The sequence below is a fragment of the Acinonyx jubatus genome, chromosome X (genome assembly GCF_027475565.1).
Source record: "Acinonyx jubatus isolate Ajub_Pintada_27869175 chromosome X, VMU_Ajub_asm_v1.0, whole genome shotgun sequence".
NCBI classification, from domain to species: Eukaryota; Metazoa; Chordata; class Mammalia; order Carnivora; family Felidae; genus Acinonyx; species Acinonyx jubatus.
The window spans coordinates 55,421,597-55,441,618 of NC_069389.1; the positions used below are offsets into that span (position 1 = coordinate 55,421,597).

The window sequence follows — 20,022 nt, forward strand, 5'->3', positions numbered from 1 at the left end:
CTCTCCCTTTTACAGAGGAATGACTGACGTGAAAGAGGCATTCCAACCAAGGCTTTTCTGAAACTCTTTTTAAGTCATTGTTCAAAGCCATCCTATCTACCCTCGAGTCCATTATCATTTTTCTTCTATCCTAACTCTCTTCAATTCCAGTTTGTTTCTTTATTGGTCACATATTGTTTTTGTGTCTTACCTCCTCCTCCTCCTCCTGTAAGATTGACAGTTCCTTGAAGTAATAGACCATGTCAAAATCTAATTCTAAAGTAATATAATGCACGTATCCAGAAAATACTTATCAACAATATTATTACCTAGAACCCATTTGCCCTAAACCTTGTCTGGGTTTATCTTATGCTATTCATGCCTTTTTTTTAAGGCTGCAAATGCAAATAACATACTAAACTTGTCCAGAGGTCACAAAAAGATAAATGGGAATTAGAAACAAATGGACAACATATGAGAGTTTTATATATTAATGGCTTATTTATATATTTTTTATATTTTTGTTTGCTTTTCCTATGTAGAAATGTATCCTTTTTATGGAGCACTGTGTGATTTAATTTTTTGAACAGAATAACAGATTAAACAGAATAGTTGGCAGAAAATAGATTTAGAATTCAGATCTAGTCCAACTACTAACTAACTGTGGGATTTAGGTGAATCAAACCTCTGTTTAATTTCTTGGGAATGGGAGGTAGATGGCTTAACAGTTATCCTGATCACCTCACAAGGATATTAACAGGATAAATACATCAGAAAGTGCTTTGTAAATTAAACACCGTATAAATATGAGGTTCTTCAGATGTGATTACATTTGCACTTCCAACATTCAGGGAAAAAATTCATTTCCTGTTAGCTTCCTTTGTAGTTTGCAGATGTAGCCACAAAGTACTTTGGCCTTTGTCAGTATAGTAAAAATGCCAGCCAGCCTTTAGACAGATGTAATTTATTTGAGAAAATGATATTAGCTCACTTCTCTCTTTTTTTAAAAAATTAAAATCAATGTTTTATTAAAATAGCTACACATAGAAATATAAATATTATATTAAATAGTATACATACAGCAAAATTCCAAAGCACCTCAGTAATACATTGCTCACTAATTATTCACTGTTATAATCCTCATTATTGTTTTAAAACAGATTTATTGAGATATCATTCACATAGCATACACTTCACCCATTTAACACGTTAGTTATTAGACTGTTCACAGAGTTGTACAACCAACAACAACATCAGTTTTAGAACATTTTCCTTACTTCAAAAAGAAACTCTTTAGCTATCATCTCCTAACTTCTCCGTTCCCTACCCCAGCCCTAGGCAACCACTAATGCATTTTCTGTCCCAGTAGATGTCCCTATTCTGGACATTTCATGTTAATGAACTCATATAATATATAGTCTTTTGTGTCTGACTTCTTTCTCTTAGCATAAGATTCTCAAAGTTCCTCCATTTTGTAGCATGTATCAATACTTCTTTTTTTATCATGATAAAATATATATAACATAAAATTTACCATTTAACAATTTTCAAGGATACAATTCAGTGACATGAAGTACATTCACAATGTTTTGCAACCATCACTACTTTCCATTTCCAAAATTTCTTCATCCTCCCAAAAAGAAACAAACTCTCCATCCATTAAACTATAACTCCCCTTTTCCCACTCCCACCAGCTCCTGGTAACTGCTCTTCTATTTTCTGTCTCTGTGACTTTGCCTATTCTAAGTACCTCATATAAATAGAATCATACAATATTTGTTGACAACATACATTATGTTGTCAAGGTTCATATATGTTGAAGTATGTATCAGTACTTCATTCTTTTTAGGGATGAATAATATTTTAGGGATATACCATATTTTATCCATTCATCAGTTGATGGACACTTGAGTTGTTTCCACTTTGGGCTATTATGAGTAATACTGCTGTGAACTTCCATGTACACATTTTAATGAAAATATATTTTTATCTCTCTTAAGTATATACCCAGGAGTAGAATTTCAGGGTCAAATAGTAACTCTCTGTTCTACCTTTTGAGGAACTTCCAGAAATGTTTTCCAAAGTAGCTGTACCATTTTACAATCCCACTAGTAGTGTATGAGGATTCCAATTTCTCCACATTCTCACCAACACTTATTACTATCTGGTTTTTTTTATTATAGCCATCTAGTGGGTGTGAAGTGGTCTCTCATTGTTGTTTTGCTTTATATTTCCGTGATGACTAATGATGTTGAGCATCTTTTCATGTACTTATTAGCTATTTGCATATCACCTTTGGAGAAATGTCTATTCAGATCTTTTGCCCATTTTCCAAGTGGATTATTTTTTATTGAGTTCTATATATATTGTAGATTTAATTCTCATAAGATATATGATTTGTAAATATTTTCTCCCATTCTGTGGGTAGTCTTTTTACTTTCTCATTGGTATCATTTGTAGCACACAAGTTTTTAATATTGATGAAGTCCACTCTATTTTTTCTTTCATCCCTTGTGTTCTTCATTGTTTTTATTGCTTCTGTTTTAACTTAGAAAAGAAAAATCCAGGGTATGTTTTCCACTCCCCATGTCATTTACGTTCAGTCACAACTCAAGTGGCTCTGGTTTTTCTATGATTTCAGGTGTCCGTAGCTTAGAAAATCCAGAAAAAATAAAAGTAAAATCCAAGGTATGTTTTCTACTCCCCTTGTGATTTGATATTTGGTCACAACTCAAATGTCTGTGCTGTCTGATCTCCATAGCTTCTTTGACAATGGTAGTCTACCTTTGCTACATTACTTTCCTTGCAGAACTGAGTAGTCTAAACTAGGAAACAAGAAGTCAGTTATTTCCTCTCTCTCACCCTTTTGTAAGGACTATTTCTTCCTATCTTTCAGTTTGCAGACATGGAGTGAGATTATAGTCATATCTGTGCTTTAACATATAACCAATATACCTGTTCTTAATTGATTAGATTTTGCCTACTATAAAAATATTCTTTTACACTTAACTATGATGTTAGCTGTTTGGCTCTAATAACACATGTTTTTTCTGAATAACTTAGTTACAGAATACCTCGGCAAAAGAATTTGAGCTGATGACCACATGAGATCAAATTTCTGCCAGAACAAAACACTTACACATTTAAATCAAAAACCTTAGATGACCTCTAGGATTCTTTCAGCCATGAATTATGTTCATTTTAGGCAGATTTGAAATTATTTAGGGGCGCCTGGGTGACGCAGTCGGTTAAGCGTCCGACTTCAGCCAGGTCACGATCTCGCGGTCCATGAGTTCGAGCCCCGCGTCAGGCTCTGGGCTGATGGCTCAGAGCCTGGAGCCTGTTTCCGATTCTGTGTCTCCCTCTCTCTCTGCCCCTCCCCCGTTCATGCTCTGTCTCTCTCTGTCCCAAAAATAAATAAACGTTGAAATTATTTAATAAAACTATTTAACATATCTAGTTCATTTATTATGGACTAAATAAGCCATGTGCTGTGATATAGACCTCAGGCTCAATTCTAAAATTAGCTTTCATCTATTGTATTCCTACTAGGTTCTGGGCATTGTGCTAGGCATTCTAATCCTCGCATTATCCCTGCACATTAAATGAAGGTTATTCTCATTTTACATACAAACATAACATCAACCTCAGAAATGTGATGTAATTTGAGCAGAGGGTACAAGTGGTTAAAAAAAAGAACAAAAATAAAGTGTTCATTGTCTTAGTTTGCCCCTCTTGGCAGGTGTTCATTTTGCCTTTTGATGCTTCCAGACCTAATCTTAACCCTAAAGTATTCATGTTGATCTGCTCTTGCCTGAGTCTTGGACACACTGGGTTTGTTTTTTGTTTTTTGGTTTTTTTTTTAGAGATTTTTTGGATAGAAACTTTTTCGAGCCATAAGCATTCCACTGGGGTTGCAGGGCACCAACTTGCTTTAGTGTCTCTAGGTGGAAAAAGCTAAAAGTGTCTTTTTTTGTATGTTTTCATTTAAATTCCAGTTTGTTAACTTACAGTGTGATATTAGTTTCAGGTGTACAATATAGTGATTCAACACTTCCATACGTCAACACTTCCATACGTCAGAAGAAAGTGAATTTTTGAATGAAAGTTTAGAATCTTAGTAAAGCCGCAAAACCTAGACCCACCCCCAAACTACTGTCTTGGTGATGCTCATCTCTCTTTATCACTAGATCCTTTTAGGTTGGTGGGATAGGACCTTGGTATGCAGTATCATTAATACACCATTAAAACTCAACATTTAGGTTCAGTTTCCCCATTTATACACCAAAAATCAATCTTGTACTGTGGAAACCAACCTGGACTATAAAATATAAGAGAATTGATCAAGAAATGTTTATGTTGCATGGCAGAAATTTTTTTAATGTTGTTTTTTCCTTTTTTTGAGCATCTTGGGCTTCTATTCTGAAGAAGCCCATTCTTTTTAGGGATGGGCTAACTAATTATAAATATCAGAAAAAATGAGCATATCAATCTTTTTCTTTTCCAAATGAATGATGGGCTCTTTGTCCCATAAGCTGTAACATGCATAAGTACAGAGATTGGATTTAAGGTATGGGAGAAGCAGGAAATAGTCATTAATTACATGGTCAAGTGGGAGAAATATCACATGAATACAGACATAATTGTCAGAGGCTAGTCATCTTCTTTAGAAGCTTTTTTGGAGTTGTTGAGCACAAAATATGGGCCCTTACTTTATGTACTTTATGTCATTGAATTCTCATAATAATCTTATAAAGTCAACATTATTGTTCTCATTTTACAGATGAGCAAACTGTGGCTCAAACATTAAGTAATTTACCCGAAGCCACACAACTGGTTAGTGGCATATTCAATAATCAATCCAAGGTATTTTTGATTCGAAAGTTCTTTGAAGTACGCTGCTTCCTAGTGACTTAGCATGGTCAAACACTTGCTTTTTCCTTGTGATATTCAGTGCTATAATCAGTCTGGTACTAGTAATGCAGCAACACCTGAAGCATACTGATTTGAGGGGTAAAGGAGAGTTTAAGGGCCAGAAAATAGCATGTAAGACAGGGGTTGTAAAGTAAAGATATCAGCCTTTTCTGAAATGTTGAATTTGAAATTATATACTTTATACCAAGAATCCCAGCAAGTAAAACTTACTATTACTTTGAGTTGAGAATGTGTGTATGGGGAAATTTTCCTGTTATTGCTTTTGAGGCTTAAAGCAGCTGTTATTACAACCCTCCAGAATAACCTTTCACCAGTCTTACCTTTACTTAACAGTAACTGTGAATGTCAAATCTTGTTTTATACAGAAGGAGCCAAAGTTTCCCTGCCACTTACATCTTTCCCCCAAAAAACAAAACCTTTAGAAACCCACAAAGGAGCATTGTATAGGAAGAGAACTTGGGCCACACCAAGAGTGATCACTTAACATTCCACAAATTTCCACTGAAATTAGGAAAGGTATTTTACAGTGCTTTTCATAAACCTAGTAAATCTCCATCTCTTAAAGTTTTCCTAGACATTCTTTCACTATGGTTTATTCCTTAAATCATTACTACTGCTCAGAAATCCCCTTAGATGTCAAAAAAATCAATTTTTGAGGGTGTTGTGTGCTTTGCTGATTTTTTTTTCTTAAAAAGAAAATAGAAGGACTTATGTTTCTTCCAAGACCAAGCAATTTCCTTCTAGCTCCTCCGTCTTGCACTAAAATCCCCTGGATATTATATATATCCAGGGAATATATATATATATATATATATATATATATATATATATATATATTATAACACGACAAACAAAACTCTGAAAAGTGGAAAGAACAAGCAGACTGCCTCAGAACTTGAGGAACAATACAGTGGTACACTCCCTGGATTTCCTCTTTGCCTCCTATATATCCCAGACAGGTCACTACAGAAGCCTCCAATCCATAAGTGCCAACAGACACAGACAAAAACATCTCTAAGAAAAGCCTGATACCCATATCTAAAAGAAAGGAGGAAAGGGTTGCCTAACAATGGAAAACCTTTTGGCAATACCTGTTCTATTCTAGCCAAACAACAGAAAAAAAAATCATGCCCTCCCCACTGTCCCCCAGTTTCAATGGAGCCTAGTAGGAAGTAATCTTTCACTCCACTCCTTCCACACAAATAAGCAGGCATCATGCTCCTATTCCCACTGCTGAGGTGGTGTTGGCAGAACTGGACAGGCAGTCTTTCTAATCCCCTATTCGGCAGAAGCAATGGTACTCCTATTCTCCTTCCAGAGTATTGTCAGCCCAGTCCACTGGCAAGCTAAGCTGCCTCACTCACACCCAGAAGCAAAAAGAGTTAACAACTTGGTGCAAAGTAAAGCTAGTCACCACTGGACTTCATCACCATCTCCATGTCACTGAGGCCCGATGAGGAGGCTGAGCTTCCACCACCTCCACATCAAAAAGACTGAACAAAGGGATGCATATCAAGGCTAGTAAGCATTCCACTTTTCCCCCAACCCTGGTGTCAGGGATGCCCAGTGGGAATCTGCACTTGCACATCCATCTGGCAGCAATGAGACTGAAAAGGGCAATACAAAGCAGAGCTAGTCAGCACCCCTATCTCCATCCCACCCCCATTTCAATGGGGCCCAATGGAGAGCTGAACCTTTACCCCCAGTCAGCATCCAGTCTTAAATTAACAAGGTGGTAAAAGGTAGAGCTAGTTGGTACTTTTCTTTCCTTTCCCCTGGTGTCAGTCAGCAGGGCTCACAGGGAGCTGAGCTTATACTTCCATTCAAAGATAACAAAAGCCAGAAAAAAAGATAACAGAAGCTTTACAGATCAGTGCCCCACTTTCACTGGGATAGTGCCAGCAGAGCCAGAGGGGTAGCTGAACTTCCACTCCCCATTTGCAACTAGGAAGTAAGAGTCAGTGCCCCATTTTTGTCAGGGTCACATCAGTGAGATGCAGCAGGAACATATACACATACTCAACCCTTACATTATACCTCACCACAAGGACTCCCTCCTTTAAAAATGTAATGTTAAGTCTAGTAAGACAGTGTCCAAAAACCTCCAGTTTAAAGAAATATATAACTCGTGAGTGAGAACAGACACCAACATTCAGTTGAATCAGATTTTATCTGACAAGGATTATAAAGCATCAATAATAAAAATGATCCAACAAGTAATTACAAATTTTTTGGAAACAACATACAAAATCTCAGCAAAGAAATAGAAATTATTTTTTAAAAGAAGCAAATCAAAATTATAGGACAAAAAATACAATAACTTAAACTCAGTGAATGGGCTCAATAACAGAAGATAGAATCAGTGAACTTTAGGTCAGAGCAGTAGGATTTACTCAGCCTGAACAGCAAAGAGAAACTAGACTAGAAAAAATGAACAAAGCCTCAGAGAATCTGGGACGACAACAAAAGATCCAGTATTCATATCATCAGTGTCCAAAAGGAAAGGAGAGAAAAAGAAGTACTTGAAGAAATAATGGCTGACTTAAAAAGGATAGAAATTCTGACATGCTAAAACATGGATAAATCTTAAGGATATTATACTAAGTGAAATAAGCCAGTCACAAAAAGACAAATACTATATGATTCCACTTATATGAGGTACCCAGAGTAGTCAAATACATAGAAAGAATAAGATGATTACTGCTAGGGGTGGGAGGTAGAGGGGAATGAAGCATTGTTTCATGGACGTAGAGTTTTAGTTTTGCAAGGTTAAAAGAGCTTTGGAGACTGAGTGTACAACAATGTGAAGATAATTAACACTACTGAACTTACACTTAAAAATAGTTAAGATGGTAAATTTTATGTGTATTTTAATCACAATTAAATTTTAAAGAAATTTTAAATGTAAGAAACTCTGAAAACCTCAAATTTGGCAAAATACATATTCAAGGCGATAAGTGAAACCCAAATATAATAAACCCAAACAAATCCATGCTAAGACACATCATAATTAAACTTATGAAAACTAAAGATATTTTTAAAATTTTGAGATCAGCCAGGAAAAAATGATGCATTACTTCTAAGGGAACACCAGTTAGACTAACAATACATTTCGTATTTAAAAGCAGAGAGACCAGAAGGAAATGGTACATTTTTCAAATGCTGAAAGAAAACTGTCAACCACAGATCTACATCAAGAAAAACCCCTTTGGGAATTAAGAGGAAATAAAGGAATTTTTTAAATGTTTATTTATTTTTGAGAGAGAGAGAGAGAGAATGAGCAGAGGAGGGCAGAACGAGAGAGAGACACACACAGAATCCAAAGCAGGCTCTAGGCTCTGAGTTGTCAGCACAGAGCCCGATGCAGGGCTTGAACTCACAAACCACAAGATCATGATCTGAGCCAGAGTTGGGCACTCAACCAACTGAGCCACAGGTGCACCTAAAGGAATTTTTAGAGGAATAAGAGTATCTTTTTTTGCTAGCAAAACTACACTTAAACATTGGCTAAAAGAAGTTCTATAAACAGAAATGATAACAGAATAAGGCTCAGAACTTCAGAAAAGAAAGAAATATACCTTAGTGGTGAAAATAGGGGTAAATACAATAGACTATGCTAGTTGTCATGAGTTTCTTAAATCATTTCTGATGGTTGAAGCAAAAATTATAACACCATCTGATGTGGCCCAATGTATGTAAAGGAAATGCTTAAGGCAGTTAAGACATATTGAAAAAGTGGGGAGGATTCTCAACATCATTAGCCATTAGGGAAATGTAACTCAGAACAATAGTGAGATAAAACTTCGTACCCACTAGGGTGGCTATAATAAAAAGATAATATAACAAGAGTTGGCAAGGACATGGAGAAATTGGAACTATCATAAACTGCTGGTGGGAATGTAAAATGATGCAACTAACTCTTTTGGAAAAAACAGTCTGGCAGTTCCTCAAAATGCCAAATATATGATCCATTACCATATGACCCAATACACATTCCCAAGTATAATCGAATAATTGAAACAGATATTCAAATTCTTGTACATAAATGTTCATAGCACCATTATTTATAATAGCCAAAAACTGGAAACAGCCCAAATATCCATCAACTGGTGGATGGATAAATAAAATGTGGTATATTCATACAATGGAACACTATTTGGCAATAATATTGATGTGTGGTATGACATGGATGAATCTTGAAAACATTATGCTAAGTGAAAGAAGGCAGTAACATATTCTATGATTCCATTTATATGAAATGCCCAGAATAGCCAAATCCATAGAGACAGAAAGTAAATCCTTGGGGTGGAGGGAGATGGACAGAAATGAAGAGTGACTGCTAAGGGGTATGTGGTTTCTTTTGGGGATGATGAAAATGTTCTAAAATGAATTGTGGTGAGGTTTCCACATCTCTAAAAACCATTGAATTGTACATGTTAATGGATGAATGGTATGTGTGAATTGCATCTCCTTAGAGCTCTTAACAAAAAATAAAATGCAGAGTATAGATGGACCTAAATGAGAGGAAGGCTCCTGTGCTGTATTTGAAGTACTAAATCATCAATAGCAGTAGACTGTAATAAGTTATGTATGTATCATAATGCCTAGAGCAACCACTAAGAAAACTATACTGAGTGGAATACTCAAAACATTATAAATAAAGATGCAATCCTTAGAAGATTTTCAAATGGCCCACAAGAAGGTAGGAAAGAGAAAAAAGGAATTAAACAAAGGAAACAAACAGGAAACAAAATATAAAATGGCAGATGTAAGTGCTAACAGATCAATAATTACATTAAATGTAAATGATCTAAATATACCAATTAAAAGACAGAAATTAGTAGAATGGGTGATAAAATATCACGCAACTACATGTTGCCTACAAAAAATTCATTTTGAATACAACCAAATACGTACATTGAAAGTAAAAATGGAAAAAGATATATCATGCAAAAATTAATGGAAAAAAGCAGGAGCTGTTATATGAATATAAGATAAAATGTAATTCCAAGCAAAGAAAATGACTAGAGAAAAAAAGGGATAATATAATAAAATGATCAATCCATCAGGATAATGCAACATCCTAAATGTGTACACACCAAACAGCAAAGCCTCAAAATACATGAAACAAAACAGAAATAGGTAAATCCACAAATATAATTCGGACTTCAACAACTTGAAACAATTGATAGAACTACTGGACAGAAAACTAACAAAGATAGAGAAGAACTGAACAACACAATGAACCCACAAAATCTAATTAATATATATAGAACACTACTCCCAACAACACCAAACTAAACATTTCTTTTAAGCACCATGGAACATTTATCAAGGTAAAACATATCCTGGGCTGTATAACAAAACTCATCAAATGTGAGAATTGTAATAATAGAGTATGTTCTCTGATAATCATGGGATTAATAAGAGAAACACAACAGGAAAATCTCTAATCACTTAGAAATTAAATAACATGCCTCAGAATAATCCATGGGTCTAAGAGGAAGTGTCAAATCAAGTTACAACATATATAGAGCTCACATGTAATTAAAATCTCCCTAAAAAGAAATCTCCAAGCCCAGATGGTTTCACTGAATAACTCTACCAAATATTTTAAGAACTAGAACCAATTTTACACAATCTGTTCCAGAAAGTAGAAGGTGAGGGAACACTTCCCTATTATTTTATGAGAGCACTATACCCTGATACCAAAATCAGACAAAACAGCACTAAAAAGGAAAACTAGGGGCCAATATCTCTCATCAAATTAAATGTAAAAATCCTCAACAAAATACTAGCAAATCATATGCCAAAATATATAAAACAATTATATATCATGACTAAGTGGGATTTATTCCAGGCTTTATGCAAGAAATTAATAAATTCAGCCTCACATATCAATAGGCTAGAGGAGGAAAATTATATGACCATATCAATTAATGCTGAAAAAGCTCTTGACAGAATCCAACACCCATTCATGATTCAAACCCTCAACAAACTAGGAATAGAGAGGAACTGCCTCATACACTATGTATATATATATACATACATATATACATATATACACTATGTATACATAGTGTATACATATATACATATACACTATATATATATATATATATATACACACACACACACACACACACACACACACACTACAGCCAAGATAATACTTTACAGTAAAAAACTGAATGCTTTCTTCCTAAGATTGAAACAATGCAGGAGTATATGTTGTCATCATTCTTACTGAACATAGTACTGGAAGTGCTTTGCATACTGATCAGAAAGAAGAAATGGTATTTAGACCATTTACATTTGAGCTAATTACTGATAGATTAGGGCTTTAATCTGCCAAATTTTTTTCCATTTTCTTTATTCTCTGTTTTGTTTGTTTTCTTTTCCTGCTTTCCTGTGAGTTACTTGAACCGTTTGCAGAATTTCGTTTTAGTAGTGCTTTTGAATGTATCTCTTTGTGTTGTTTAGTGGTCGCTCTTGGTATTACATTGTGTATACATAACTTACCAGTTTACTGGTATTGACATTTTACCACTTCGAGTAAACTGTAGAAAACTTACCTGTCTTTAAGTCCCTTTACTCTCCCCTTCCTCCATTTATGATATAATTGTCTTAAATATTACTCCACATATATTGTGAAACACATAAGAAAGACAGTGTTATAACTTGATTTAATTGTCACACGCAACTCAGAAAGTCAAGAGAAGAAAGTCTATTGTATTTACCTTATTTTTGCTCTTCTTTTGTTCTTTCTTCCTGATAGTCCAAGATTCCTTCCTTTATCATTTCCTTTCTCTTTCAGAACTTCCTGTAGCCATTATTTTAGGTTAGGTCTGCTGGTCACAAATTTTGTTAGTTTGCCTTCATCTGGGATGTCTTGATTTCCCTTTAATTCCTGAATAATATTTTCACTGGGTATAGGATTCACTTCTGTTCTTCCTGGCTTCTTACAAGAAATTCACTGCCATTTGAGTTGTTTTTTCTCTAAAAGGTAAAGTTTCACTTTTCTCTAGCTAAGAAGGTTTTCTTTTTGTCTTTGGTTTTAGAAGTTTAACTTCATGTGACTGTTATTGATCCCATGAGCTAAGCTTTTCATTTCAGTTATTTTTCAATTCTAATATTTCCATTTGGTTCCTCTTTATATCTTCTATTTCTTTGCCAAGACTTTCTATTTCTATGTGAGGCTTTAATTTTTTTTTTACCTATTTCAAGAGTGTTCATAATTACTCATTGAAGCATTCTTGTGATAGCTACTTTAAAAATCTTAGTCATAGAATCCTGTCATCTCTATTATCTCACTGTAGGTTTTTATGTATTATCTTTTTTCATTCAGTTTGAGATATTCTTGGCTCTTGGTATGACAAATGGTTTTTTTATCAAACCCTCAACATTTTACAGTTTGTTTTAAGGCTCTGGATCTTATTTAAACCTTCTGCTTTAAATGGATTTTTGTGACACTGCTCTGTCAGGTGGTAGAGGGGTTGTCCACCTCATTGTTTCCAGGTAGAGATTGAAATGCAGGTTCCACACTTGGTCTTCTTTGACATCTGAGGGAGAAGAGATTCCTCATTATTGTTGGGTAAGGGTGGGAGTTCCAACTTACCATATGTGTCAGCCTCTTCTGACATTGCAAGTGGGGTAGTCTAGTTACTTACTCATGGGGATGAATGTCCCAGCTCCTTATTTCACTTTCTCTGACCCCACATGAGAGGGGATGGGGGCACCTTGTTATAACTTCATGAGAGTGGAATTTTAGGGTTCCCATTCATCCTTTGCTGGAATGGTTGGGATGGAGCCACAGGTGTTTTTCTGCAGTGTTGCTGGAATAGAAAAGTTATTGACTAAAAGCCTTCTCTCATGCCAGATCATTCCTTATCTGGGCCTTTAGGTCAAAGAGGATTTTGTTAAGGTTTTTCTTTTTCTGCTCCTGTTGGTATTTCAGGGCTGCTGGCATGTTCAGTTCCACGTCTGGGGTATATGAATCACAAAGAAAACCTGGAAAATTTATCATTCTGTCATTCCTTGGGTTCCAAGTTTTCTAAACAGTTTGTCTGTCTTCTTCTCTCCACCTTTCCAAGTCTTATGTTTATTTTATTATATATTAATGTGCAGGATCTTTTGTTTTATGTAGCAAGAGGAATAAGGAAAAGTATGCCTACTTCAGGAAACTTATCCATTTAATGGCTACAAGATCTATAGTGATCCCCTGTTTTATTCCTTATATTAGTGATTTTTGTCCATTCTACTTTTGACTTTTGTCAGTCTTGTTAGAGGTTTATCAATGTTATTGATTTTTTCCCCAAAGAACCAGATTTTTATTTCATTGATTTTCTTTTTGTCTTCCTGTTTTCAATTTCATTTATTTCTTCTCTTATCTGTATTAACTTCTTCCTCCTGATTATTTTGGTTATATTTTGCTTTGTGTTTTTGGTTTCCTGAAATGGAAATTTCAATTATTTCTTTGAGACCTTTCCCCTTTTCTAAATGTAAGCCTCTAGTGCTATAAATTTCCCTGTCAGCACTGCTTTAGTTGCATCCATAATTTTTTTTTCTTTTTTTTTTTTTGTGGAGGGGTCTTCCGGTAAAAACTGGAAAACCTGCTAGACAAATTCTAAAAGAGCTGTAATACTACATCCATAAATTTTGATATGTTGTATTTTTATTTTCATTAAGTTCTGTGTATTTTTTGTTTCCTTTGAGACTTCTCTGATTCACAGGTTGTTTGAAGTGTGCTTTTGAAATTTTCAATTGTTTGTATATTTTCCTTATTTTCTATGTGTTACTGATTTCTAGTCTGATTCCTTTTTACTCTGAGAACACATTCTGCATTCTTTTGATGTTTCTAAATTTGTTGAAGTTTGTTTTTTGACCCAAAATATAATTAACTCTCATGGTGAATGTTTCATAGATGCTTGGAAAAAAAGTATATTCTGCTATTATTGAGGGAGTGTTATATAAACGTAAATCAGACTTTCTTGGGTAATTGTAGTGTTCAGTTGTTCTTTATGTTTGCTGATTTTCTGTCTATTAGCTCTATCAATTGCCCTGAATGGGGTGTTAAAGCCCTTAACTCTAATTTTGGATTTGTCTGTCTTTTTGATTCAATTTTGATTTAGTGTATTTTGAAGCGCTGCTGTTTGGTGCATACACATTTAGGATTGCTATGTCTTCTTAGTGTATCCATCATTTTGTCATTTTGTGATGTCACTGTCTGTCTCTGGTAGTTTTCTTTGCTCTAAAATCTTCTGTGTCTCATAATACTGATCTTCATATTTTTGTTATTTTTAAAAATTTATTTGTTTAAATTCAAGTTACTTAACATGCAGTGTAGTATTGGTTTCAGAAGTAGAGCCCAGTGATTCATCACTTATATATAATGCCCAGTGCTCATCCTAACAAGTGCCCTCCTTAATGCCCATCACTCATTTAGCCCATATCCCCACCCACCTCCCCTCTAGCAACACTCAGTTTGCTCTATTTAAGAGTCTATTATGGTTTGTCTGCCTCTTTGTTTTTCTTATTTTTCCTTCCTTTCCCCTATGTTCATCTGTTTTGTTTCTTAAATTCTACATATGAGTAAAATCATTATATTTGTCTTTCTCTGATTGACTTATTTTGCTTAGCATAATACATTGTTGCAAATGGCACAATTTCATTCTTTCTGATTGCCAAGTAATATTCCATTGTATATATCTATTCCATATCTTCTTTATCCATCAATTGATGGACATTTGGACTCTATAATCTGGCTATTGTTGATAGTGCTGCTATAAACATTAGGGTGCACGTGCCCCTTCGAATCAACATTTTTGTATCATTTGGATAAATACCTAGTAATGTAATTGCTGTGTCATAGGGTAGTTCTATTTTTAACGTTTTGAGGAACCTCCATACTGTATTCCAGAGTGGCTGCACCAGCTTGCATTCCCACCAATAGTGCAAAAGTGTTCCCCATTCTCCACATCCTCAGCAACATCTGTTGTTTCCTGAGTTATTCATTTTAGCCATTCTGATAGGTGTGAGCTGGTGTATCTCATTGTGGTTCTGATTTGTATTTCTCTGATGGTGAATGATGTTGAGCATCATTTCATGTGTCTGTTAGCCATCTGGATGTCTTCTTTGGAAGTGTGTATTCATGTCTTCTGCCTATTTCTTCACTGGATTATGGTTTTGGGTATTGAGTTTGATAAGTTCTTTATAGATTTTGGATATTAACCCTTTATCCGATACATCATTTGCAAGTATCATCTCCCATTCTGTAGGCTGCCTTTTAGTTTTGTTGATTGTTTTCCTTCACTGTGCAGAAGCTTTCTATCTTGATGAAGTCACAATAAGTTCATGTTTGCTTTTGTTTCTCTTGCCTCCAAAAACATGTCTAGTAAGAAGTTGCTGCAGTCGAGGTCAAAGAGGTTGCTGCCAGTTTTCTCCTGTAGGACTTTGATGGTTTCCTGTCTTGCATTTAGGTCTTTCATCCATTTTTAATTTATTCTTGTGTATGGTGTAAGAAAGTGGTCCAGTTTCATTGGTTTGAATGTTGCTGTCTGGTTTTCCCAGCACCATTTTTTGAAAAGACTGTCTTTTTTCCCTTGGATGTCTTTTCCTGCTTTGTCAAAGATTCATTGGCCATACATTTTTGGGAGCATTTCTGGGTTCTCTATTCTGTTCAATTCTTCTGTGTGTCTGTTTTTGTGCCAGTACCATAGTGTCTTGATGAGTACAGCTTTGTAATACAGCTTGAAGTCCGGAATTGTGATGCCTCCAGCTTTGGCTTGCTTTTCAGTATTACTTTGGCTATAGGGGTCTTTTCTCGTTCCATACAAATTGTAGAGTTGTAAAATATTCAATTCAATTCAGTTCAGCTCAGTTTAATTCAATGTTCATGCACTGGAAGAACAAGTATTGTTAAAATGTCTATACTACCCAAAGCAATCTACACGTTCAATCCCCATCAAAATAACACCAGCATCCTTCACAGAGCTGGAACAATCCTAAAATTTGCATGATCTTCATTTTTTGGCTAATGTTAGTATGATATATCTTTTTTCATCCTTTTGTTTTTAAGCTGTATCACTGTGTTTACAGTGAGATTTTGTTAACAGCATATAGTTGGATCATATTTTTAAAATATACTCTCTCAATCTCTGTGTTTTAATTAATGTATTTAGAGTATATTTAAAGTAACTATTGATATTTAGGGCTTAAGCATGTTATTTATTTATTTATTTATTTACCTTTTCTCTCTTTTTCCTTGCCTTCCTATGGGTTTCTTGCACATTTTTAAGGATTCTATCTTGTTTTATCATTACAGTTTTTAGTATATTACTTAGTATAATTTTCTTACTGGTTGCTCTAGATATTTGTGTGGGTTTTTTAAAATTTTTTTTAATGTTTATTTATTTTTGAGAGATACAGAGACAGAGTGCGAGTGGGGGAGGGGCAGAGAGAGAGGGAGACACAGAATCTGAAACAGGCTCTAGTCTCTGAGCTGTCAACACGAGCCCAACACAGGGCTCAAACTCAAGAACCGTGAGATCATGACCTGAGCTGAAGTCAGATGCCTAACCGACTGAGCCACCCAGGCACCCCATAGATATTTGTGTGTTTGTGCGTGTGTGTATGTAACATCACAGTCTATGCATGCCAACAATTTACCATTTTGAAGTATTGAAATCTTACTATATTGAGTAACATTTAAATCTTTCCTACTTTTTAAATATAATTGTGTCAAGTATTTCCTCTACATAACATTGAGCACCATGACAAACACTGTTAACAATTTTTACTTCAACCATCAGATATGATTTAGGAAAAACATGAGAATTAGGATAGTTTATTATCTTTACCTTTATTTTTACCATTTTCTTTGTTCTTTTCCTTCTGAACTCTGAGCCTTTTGTTATCCTTTCCTTTTTGTTTAGAGAGCATTCTTTAGCCATTTTAAAGGGCATATGTGCTAGCAAGAAATTCTCCTAGTTTACCTTTGAAAATTTCTTTAATTCCTCTTCATTCCTGAATGGTAGTTTTGCTGGATATAGAACTTGTTTTTGACAGTTTTTTCTTTTAGCATATGAATTATTGTGCCACATCCTTCTAACCTCCACGCTTTCAGATAAGAAATCCTCTGGCATTCAAATTGATGTTTTGTGTTTGTTTGTTTTTTTTTATAGGTAATACACTGTTTCTCTCTAATTGCTTTCAAGATAATTTCTCTGTCTTTAGTTTTCAGAGTTTAATTAAGATGTTGATTGGTGTGGGTGTCTTTTGGTTTACCTTGTTTGATGTTCATTCAGCTCATTGAATCATAGGTTTATGTCTTTTGCCAAAATGAGGTGCTGTCAGCCATTAATTATTTGAATATGTTTCTCTTCTACTCTTTCTCCTCTCCATCTGGGCCTCCCATGTTAGCTATCTTGTTTTTGTTCCACAGGTCCCTGAGGCTCTCTTCACTTGTATCAGTGCATTGTTTATCAGTTGTTCAGACTGAATAAATTCTATTCATCTGTCAAGTTGGTAGTTTCTGTCTTCTTTTATCTCCACTCTACTATTGAGCCAAGACAGTTTTTTATTTTAGTTATTTTGATTTTTAGTTCCAGAATTTCCATTTTGGTTTTTCACAACTTGTATTTCTTTTCTGAGATTTTCTATTTTTGTCATTTGTTTCAAGGGAATTTGTAATTAATTGTTGAAGCAATTTTATGGTGGCTGCTTTAAAACCTGTGTCAGATGGTTATGACAATCTTACCCATCTCAGATTGTATCAATTGATTTTCTTTTCTCATTCACATTTTGATTATTTTATTGTATCATTGGGTATTAAGAGATTCTTCATTCTGTTTAAATCTTCTATTTTAGCAAGCAGCAAGCCTAGTTAGGTGTAGTGTTATTCTGGCCTATTTTTATAAGCCATATTCCAGTGACAATTTAGTTTTCTGAGTCTTTACGATGCTACTCTGGTCTGTTTCATATTCTGGCTCTACTTGTACTCCAGCTTGATCTCTGCTGGTGCCACCTATGGGGGCAGAAGGTGCTTCCATGGGCCACCCGGTGTCATGAGGTAGAAGTTCAGGAATGCAAGAGCTATGAGACTGAGAACATTTTCCCTTGCCTATTCTCTGGCCATCCAATGCTGGTGGGATCTCCACTTCATCTTTACTGGTGCCTACAGAGGAAGAAATCACCTAACAGGTTGCCTTCTGGAAGATAATACAGGTTCTATTCTGGTCTTTGCCACTCAGTGGAGGTAGAGGAACCTTGGACCCTGGTTCATCTTCTGCCCACTCACTGCAGGACTAAGAGACACTTTGAATAGGAATGGGTTTCATATATTAAAGGCACCTAATGTAATGCTAATGTTATATCAGCCCTTGTTTGATTTTATCATATTAGCGCCACTGGATGTTGGTATCTTATTGACCTATCATTTTCCCCTTTTTTGAACCCAATGTCCTTTGCTTTCTGAAACTTAGGAAGAAAGTTGTAATAAGTGAAAAAAATGAGAGATTTAGCATCAAATAACTTGAGTTTGAACCTTGACTTTGCCTTTGGCTGAGAGATCCTAAGCAAGTGGTATTCTCTTCCTTGAACTTCAGTTTTATTCCTGGTAAAATTGACATGCTACCACCCACCCACAGAGCTAATGTGAGAATTAAATTAAAATAATTGTAAATTTACTTTCTGAAATGATATACAAAGGGATGTGGCACTTTTTGTACTCATCTGTTGTTCTCTATAATTGCTTCTATTCTTGTCATATCTACCTGTACCATCACCACCACACTAGGTAACCTTAATGCACCAACCCCAATACCCTTATTTTAAGTTCTGATCCTTGAACTGGTGCCAGGCTGACAACATAAGAATCAGCTAAGGGCTTGCTTTTGAAATACAGATTCTCTGACTTGACCCCCATATTTTATTTAACAGATCTCAGATGAGGCCTAGAAATCTGTATTTTTAAAATTCTCTCCAGACAGTTCTTTAAACACAGCCAGATATGGGACCCTCTTTGCCTGAAACACTTAGCACCATACCTTGTACCTGCAGACAGTTATAAAATGGTTGATAAATTAAAGATATTCTGGAAAAGAGCAATCCATATGACTAAAAGGATAGAAAGTTGGTTCTTGGGAGGACGGGAGAAAGGAGGTAGAGTATAGGAGACCAAAGAAGGGGAGACAATTTGTGGCTGTTTTCTATTTGCAAAGTGGGTTATTTTGAAGACTCTAACAGATTTTTCTCCTTTTGTGCAATAAACTGAACAGGCAATAAGCTTATGTGGTAATGAGCAATTTCCATTATATATCAGGAGGAATTTCTTGACACTTGGTGGGATTCAGGGTTAAAGCAGGTCACAGTAAGAGGTTACAAACCAGCCTTTCATGTTCCAAACTCCTGCCCCTCCTAGGTCAAAGGTGACCTACTCACATGATCTCTTAACATTCTCTTCCACTTCTGTAATTTCAGCTACATCATGGGTCCTTAGAAACAAAGCCTGGTCAATTAAACTAGCAATTACATCTTTTAAAATGCTGTGATTTTAAGTGTTTTGTTTGAAAAGTCTTAGTCAATAGGAGCATAAGACTATTAGTAACACAAAAATATTTAGCTGTCTATTGAAATTTCTTCGCGGTATCAAATAAAATGGGAACAGATGCAACTAGACAGTACTTGGTTAGTAGGTAACAGATTTATTGGACTTGGTTATTTTAAAAATTAATGTTACAAACAACATATGTTAAAAATCCTATAAAACTGCTTTGGAAATCATCTTCCTGGAAAGCCAAAATCCCTGCTAATGTTCTGAATTTGCTTTTCAAAACCAAATGATGACATCGTATACATCTGCAGCAATGTTTAAAACAATGTTTCTTTGAAACAGAGTTTACTCTGCATGGGTGTGCATTCAGTAGCAACCCCAATGTTTCAAACACCTGGTCTCTTCCCAGAATATAATCCATCCAATCCCTTGAGAGAAGACAGTTTCTCTATTTACAAATACAGGTGGTGTTGCTATGAGTTACAGTTTTCAGGAAGTTTTCATACATAGTTCATGATTTTAAAGCAAAACCAAGTCATGAGAGTGAAATCAACAGA

General features: G+C 35.2%; 1 protein-coding gene and 1 non-coding gene across 7 annotated transcripts in view; one reads left to right on the forward strand and one right to left on the reverse strand.

Annotated features, from left to right (window-relative positions):
- Positions 1-20,022, forward strand: part of EDA (ectodysplasin A) — a 412,220-nt gene that overhangs the window by 327,432 nt on the left and 64,766 nt on the right. The gene's annotated exons all lie outside the window — the stretch shown is intronic.
- Positions 13,499-13,560, reverse strand: LOC113597480 (U7 small nuclear RNA). Its single transcript, XR_003418254.1, has one exon. It is a non-coding gene; the product is annotated as a U7 small nuclear RNA (small nuclear RNA).